The following is a 7,998-nucleotide window of genomic DNA, read 5'->3' as shown; positions in this document are numbered from 1 at the left end:
CTAAACTTTTTCATCTGTATGAATAAACTAATAAAAATAACTTGAGATGTTTTTGAAAAAAAAAGAATGATTTTCATATCAGATATGAAAAGATAAAGTATCAATATAAATATTGTGGTATGTTGGTTCAAGAAGTGACAGACCAGTGAAATAAAGTAAATGGCCCAGACAATGGACTCTCATAGATGTAAAGCCTTCTCATGTGGTAAAAAGAAGAATTACAAATTAATTGGAGAAAGGGAATATTAATTAATAACTATACTGGAAAATTGGTTGTTTGGGAAAAGCTTGGTTCCATGTATGCCTCACGCCATTCATCAAAATAATTCCAGATGAGTTAAAGAGTTAACTTAAAAAAATTAAGCACATTGGCTGGGCACGGTGGCTCACGCCTGTAATCCCAGCACTTTGGGAGGCCGAGGCAGGCGGATCACCAGAGTTAGGGGGTTTGAGACCAGCCTGACCAACATGGAGAAACTCCGTCTATACTAAAACTACAAAATTAGCCTGGCGTGGTGGCGCATGCCTGTAAGCCCAGCTACTCGGGAGGCTGAGGCAGGAGAGCCCGGGAGACAGAGGTTGCAGTGAGCCGAGATCGCACCATTGCACCCCAGCCTGGGCAACAAGAGCGAAACTCCGTCTCTAAATAAATAAATGAATAAAGCACATTATGCCTGTAATCCCAGCACTTTGGGAGGCCGAGGCGGGCGGATCACGAGGTCAGGAGATGGAGACCATCCTGGCTAACATGGTGAAACCCCGTATCTACCAAAAAATACCAAAAAAAAAAAAAAAAAAAAATTAGTGGGGCGTGGTGACGCGTACCTGTAGTCCCAGCTACTTGGGAGGCTGAGGCAGGAGAATGGCGTGAACCTGGGAGGTGGAGCTTGCAGTGAGCCGAGATCGCGCTACTCTACTCCAGCCTGGGCGACAGAGCGAGACTCCATCTCAAAAAAAATAAATAAATAAAAATAAATAAATAAATAAATAAAATAAAGTACATTAAAAAATCTAGGTGGAACATTCAGACAAGTATGAAGATGCTCTTTTAACACATAAAAGCCATGAAGGAATTCTCAGCAAGCAAAACCAACATTTTACCATGTAAAAATGCAAACTTGTGTGTACCAAAAGTGATAAAAAACAAAATTTAAAGTTACAGAACAATATGGGGAAATATTTGTCATAAATATTGTAACTAAAGAAATAATATTTCTGGTAAAGAGTTTATTTAAATACATGTATTTATTTAAATAAATACATCCTAACAGGCAAAAAAAAAAAAGACTTGAAACATTATTCACAGAAAGAACAACAGCTGGCCAATCAGGAAAAGCAGACGCAGCCTTACTAGTAACCAAAGCAATGCTAAGAAAGAATAATGAGATGCACTTTTTACCTTTTAAAATAGTTTAAGTTCTTTTTCTCCTTTTTTAGAATTAAAAGATATTCTTATTGAGCACAAGTGCGTACATTGAAGACACTTCTTGGTCAGGCAGTTCAAAAACATAGGAAGGGCATTATATATATGTATTTTGTTTGTTTGTTTGTTTGTTTGTTTTTACTAGCTGGACGTGGTGGGTCACGCCAGTAATCCCAGCACTTTGGGAAGTCAAGGTGGGCGGATCACGTGAGGTCACCAGTTCCAGATCAGCCTGGCCAAACAGTGAAACTTCGTCTCTACTAAAAACAAAAAATAGCCGGGTGTGGTGGCGTGCACCTGTAGTCCCAGCTATTCTGGAGGCTGAGGCAGGAGAATTGCTTGAACCTGGGAGGTGGAGGTTGCAGCGAGCCAAGATCGTGCCACTGCACTCCAGACTGGGCGACAGAATGAGACTCTGTCTCAAAAATAAAATAAAATAAAAAAGTTTTTTGCCCCTGGACCTAGTCATTTCACCTCTAAGACTTCATCTCTAGGAAATAATCAAAGACAAGTAAAAATATTATGTACGGTGTTGTTCAGTGCAACACGATTTGTAAAAGGCAAGGCAAGGAAAGCAGCTACATTGACAAAATGTAGAATTATGACATGTATTGTAGGCTATTCATGTTGAAGACTCCTAAGCAAGCATTACAAATAATATTTCAACAAAAGTAACATCATGTAAAATGCTCATGATATTTCAAGAAAAAGAAAAAAAAAACCCTTTATCTGAGGCTGCAGTGAGCTATGATCATGCCACTTCACTGCAGCTATGCCAGGGCAACACAGTGAAATCTCATCTCAAAAACATAAAAAGAAAGAAAAAGAAAAAAAAAAACTCTACATATACTCGAATTCCAATCACACTAAACACTGCTTTTAAAGAATGAGAGTAGCCAGGTGAGGTGACTCACATGTATAATCTGACAACTCGGGAGGCCAAGGTTTCGGAAGCATTGCTTGAGCTCAGAGTTCAAGACCAAGCTAGGTAACATACTGAGACTCCATCTCTACAAAAAAAATAGAAAAAAATTAGCCAGGCGCGGTAGTGCGCACCTGTAGTCCCAGCTACTTGGGAGGCTAAGGCGAGAGGATTGCTTGTTCTCAGGAAATTGAGGCTGCAGTGAACCGTGATCGTGCCACTGCACTCCAGCCTGGGCAACAGAACCAGACCCTATCTCGAACAAAACAAACAAAAACAAACAAAAAAAAAACAGAAAAGAAAAAAGGAAAAGAGAAAAAAGAGTGAAAGCAAATACAGCAAAATGTTAATAGAGAATATAGCTAGATTTTGGAATGACAGTGATTTTTTAATGTCCTCATGTATATTTTTTGGAACATCTCATCTTTGTTTGCACAATGAACATAAGTCGTTATAAGCATAAAAAAATGTTTTTGGTGGATGAAATTAAATAGACTTTATATTATTTTGGAAGATGTCTTTAATTTTTAGGTTTTTTTAATAAGCAAATGAAATCACAAAACACTTGGAATATAGGAAAAAGGGAAAGACAGCAAGCCAAACAAAAAAAAAAAGTTCACCCTGTCCACCAACTGATTTTTGCTAATTTTGTTATTTTTCCCTTGAATTTTCATATAAACATAATTTAATATATAAACAATGTAATGTCCTTCTCCCTGCCCATTTAACATTAGATTACAAACACCTCCCAAATAAGGGAACTGTTCTCTTATCAGTACATATTTAAAACACATTTTTGAGCATAAATTTCATTAGCTGAAATAAAATAAAATAAATATATCTTTCGGCATAGGAAAATACACAACGTGGTGAGAAAAATAAATGACCACTTACAGAATAAAGCCCGTGGACATGGAGGCTTATACAGAATAGCATAGGTTTTAATTTCTAACTTTAAAAATATTTGCAAGGCACTGAACGATTATATGTGCTACAAAAATCAACACTATTGATTCAAACTATTAATCTGAAATAAAGCTTTGGGGAGATTTTCTGTCCCCAATCATCAATTTGTTCATCTGGTTTGTTCCTAAAATATTTATTTTGAAGCCAGACTGTCTTAGCATTAAAGACAAAGAAGGGCCAGGTGTGGTGGCTCACACCTGTAATCCCAGCACTTTAGGAGGCCGAGGTGGGTGGATCATCTGAGGTCAGGAGTTCGAAACCAACCTGGCCAACATGGTGAAACCCTGTCTCTACTAAAAATACAAAATTAGCTGGGCGTGGTGGCTCATGCCTGTAATCCCAGCTAGTTAGGAGGCTGAGGCAGGAGAATGGCTTGAACCTGGGAGGTGGAGGTTGTAGCGAGCCAAGATCGTGCCACTGCACTCCAGCCTGGGCAACAAGAGTGAAATTCTGTCTCAAATAAAAAATAAATAAATAAAATAAAAAATAAAGGCAAAGAGCCTGATTCCATTATCCTGGATTTCCAATAGTCTATTTACAACTTGCTTTATTTTCAAATAAGGACCAGATTGTTAAAATAGGGCCATTGGGGCTGCATGCAGTGGCACACTCTTGTAATCCCAGCACTTTGGGAAGCCGAGGCAGGAGGATTGCTCGAGACTAGGAATTTGAAACCACCCTGGGCAACATAGTGAGACCCCATCTCTACAAAACATTTAAAAATTAGCTGGGTATGGTGGCTCACACCTGCAGTCTTAGCTACTTGGGAGGCTGAGGCTTCATTGAGCTATGATTGTGCCACTGCTCTTTAGCCTGAGCAACAAAGGGGAGATGCTGTTTAAAAACACATGCACACACCGACACACACCGACACACACACGCACACACACACAGACACACACACATGCACACACGCAGACACAGAGACACACACCGACACACACACATGCACACATACACACACACACACAGACACACACACACTGACACACACACAATGCACACACACACAGACACACACTGACACATACACATGCATACACAGACACACACACACTGACACACACACGCATACACAGACACACACACATGCACACATACACGTCTTTGAAAGTAGAAAAAGTCAGTTTTAAAGTCCAAATATTCACGCCAACGTCCTTAAATAAGCTGCAAATGTTATGTTTTAGCAACTGAACACATAAAAAGCGTACAAAGAATCTGAATTAATATCTCCCCTTGGCTGGGCGTGGTGGCTCACTAATTGTATTTATTTCAGTGGTTTCAAAACACTATTAGTAAATATTTAACTTATAACAAAAGGTATAAAGGAGATAATATAATCACCTCCCAGGAATCTACCACATTAAGAAAAAAAACATTTTTAAAATAGAAATGTTGGCCGGGCACGGTGACTCATGCCTGTAATCCCAGCACTTTAGGAGGCCAAGGCGGGTGGATCACCTAAGGTCAGGAGTTCGAGACCAGCCTGGCCAACATGGTGAAACTCCGTCTCTCCTAAAAATACAAAAATTACCCAGGCATGGTAGTGGGCGCCTGTAATCCCAGCTACTTGGGAGGCTGAGGCAGGAGGATCGCTTGAACCTAGGAGGTGGAGGTTGCAGTGAGCCAAGACTTCGCCATTGCACTCTAGCCTGGGCAACAAGAGCAAAACTCTGTCTCAAAATAAATAAATAAATAAATAAATAAATAAATAAGTAAACAAAGTAGAAATATTGCTTACATTCTTGTGAGAGTTCAAAGAAAAACCAGGTCAATATAACTAAAGTGAAAAACAAATTCACTGAAGTTTAATATTAAACAGTGTTTACTTATGAGAATACACTTTTTTAAATTTTATATTTAAGTTTTTAGCCTGTAGTCCCATGCTCAAAAAAAAAATGAGGACATTAAAAAAATTATGACAATTCCAAAATCTAGATATAGTGTCCATTAACATTTTGGTGGACTTTCTTCTAGCAGCAAAATATTAGGTAGTTTTCAAACCAGACCAAACCAAACCTGACAATATAAACCTACAGTTGTTAACCTGGAAACACATCCATTTTATTAGAAAAAAAAAAAACAAGTTAAAAACAAAATATCATTTGTTCTTATTTTGGTTCAAGAAAAAGGCCCTCAAGCATAGCAACAGGTTTTTATCTATGTATAGAATAGTCTGCAAGGACCGCACCCCTGAGGTTGCAGTGGTCACGTTTGGGTGATGGATTATGTGTCATCTTAATTATTTTCCTTTGAATGTTTCTGTATTTTGTGATTCGGGTTTATTTTTTTTACAGCATGAAGCTGCTGGATGTGCTGGCTCATGCCTGTAATCCCAGCACCTTGGGAGGCCGAGGCGAGTGGATCACCAGAGGTCAAGAGTTTGAGACCAGCCTGGCCACCATGGTGAAACTCTGTCTCTACAAAAAATACAAAACTTAGCCAGGCATGGTGGCATGAGCCTGTAGTCCCAGCTACTCAGGAGGCTGACTTGGGAGGATCACTTGTGCCCAGGAGGTCCAGGCTGCAGTGAGTCATGATCACGTCACTGCACTCCAGCCTGGGTGACAGAGCAAGACCCTGTTTCAAAAAAAAAGCATGAAGCAAGTGTGGCTTTCATAATCCGGAAGAAAAAGAAGCAGTTTTAAATTCTGAAAAGGAAGTCATTAAAAGACAGTTCACTTCAAGGAACCAAAGTTTCATCTCATGCTCTATTCATCATAAATAAATAACACATTTGGAAAAGGAGGCAAGTTGCAGGCAGGCCTCAAATCCAAGTTTGATCCCGTGGGGCAGGCAGGAGGAGAAGAATGCGAGGCTTGAGTCACACTCAATCTTTCCAGCTGAGCCTCCTCTCTGCTCCTTCTCTATTAGGTGTGCTTGGGTTTGGGAGCCTGTCAAATGCCATTTTCCACCTGCTTCCCTGGTGGCCATAGCGCAGGAGACCTGGGTTGGGGTGGAGGTCTGGCGCTGTGAGCAGGAACCGCGAACGGGGCTCCTCTGGGCACCCACCTGGCTGCTGAAGGGCTCTGGCCAGCAGGGCTCAGCCTCTGCCCACTCCTAAGGCTCCCAGGGGAGTCTTTTTCAGGCTTCTAGAGAAGAGATAACATTTTGGGAAAGTGACACAAAGACCTGGCAACAGTACCTGTATTGGGAGCGGACTGAAAGTCTGAGAGGAGGCCTACTTTTCACTGTCTAACTTGCATTAGTCAGGTTAGGCCAGGCTGTGCTGTGATAAGAAATAAGCCCTGACATCTCAGTGGCTTAATCAGGAAGGGCCATTTCCCACTTCCACGGAGTCCACTATGTGTGGGGCAGTTCTCCTCCACCTTGCAGGAACCAAGGCCCCCTGATTGCCCCAGTAGGGGAAGAGACAGAGGAAGCAGGCTAGCTCCTAGCTGCCTTGTCCCAGGAGAACACTTTATTTCCATTCCATTGACCAGAACCAGTCCCAAGGCCCTAACCAAACTGTAGGGGAGTCTGGGAAATAGAGATGAGCCCGCGGACGTTTGGTCAACTCTGTCTCTGCCACAATGCTTTAATGCTGTTAGGATTTTATCGTGAACCCTGTAAATATGTGGCTTCTCCAATGTAAAAAGAAAGAAAAGAGAAGGGAGAGTTGTTATCTAATGTGTATATTATATATTATGTTATATATTCTATGTGTGTAACAGGTGGAATATATCAGTCACCTCGCCTCACCCAATTGAACAAAATGCAAAACACAATAGATGCTGTCAAAGAGATATGTCATATCCACATTTTACTGAAAATAATAACAATTTCTCCAAAATTGTGGTTCCTGAAGTAAATAAAGATTTAAAATAAATGATGAAAATTTGAATCTTAGCAGATACCGAAAGTGTAGATGTTACTTTGCACAGGGTTTAGCACATAACAGGTGCTCAGTAAATGGTTGTTGAGTGAATAAGTGAGAATGCAGTGTGGCAGCGGGAGGAGAAGGCCCCTCTGAGCTGTGGGAGGGGGAAGAGGCCGTGTTTGCCGTGGTGTTTGCCCATGGCTTTTGGGTCATCTCAGTAGAGAGGGTGCCTGGATAAACAGTTTTCTTTCCAGAGCTCAAAGACCGTTTACCAAAACTGGGCCCAGCCCCTCAGGGCTAGCTGTATTTCCCTGTTTGTGTCGAGGAAAGGGTGAATGAGGGATCCAACCTGGGCTTGGGGCTGCCACCTGCTGGAATCAGTGGCTCATGCCTGTAATCTCAGCACCTTGGGAGGCCGAGGCGGGTGGATCACCTGAGGTCAAGAGTTTGAGACCAGCCTGGCCAGCACAGCGAAACCCTGGAGAGGGAAGTGAGGCAGCCGGGGATGCATAGTGGCTACCGGGGACCCAGCCCTGCCATGGCCTGAGGCATTGTTCCTCTAGGTGGGAGCGTGTAGGACTCATGCACTCCCCCAGGGAGGCTCTAAGAGAGTCCCCCATTTGACCAACACCCCTTATTTCTTAGAAGGCCCTAGCCCGGCTGGGCATGATGGCTCACACCTGTATCCCAGCACTTTGGGAGGCCGAGACAGGTGGATCACCTGAGGTCAGGAGTTCAAGACCAGCCTAGGGCCAACATGGTGAAACTCTGTCTCTATTAAAAATACAAAAATTAGCTGGGTGTGGTGGCGGGCGCTTGTAGTCCCAGCTACTCAGGAGGTTGAGGCAGGAGGATCAATTGAACCCT

Source organism: Pongo pygmaeus, chromosome 9, assembly GCF_028885625.2.
Source record: "Pongo pygmaeus isolate AG05252 chromosome 9, NHGRI_mPonPyg2-v2.0_pri, whole genome shotgun sequence".
NCBI lineage: Eukaryota > Metazoa > Chordata > Mammalia > Primates > Hominidae > Pongo > Pongo pygmaeus.
Note: the sequence above shows the minus strand (reverse complement) of the source record.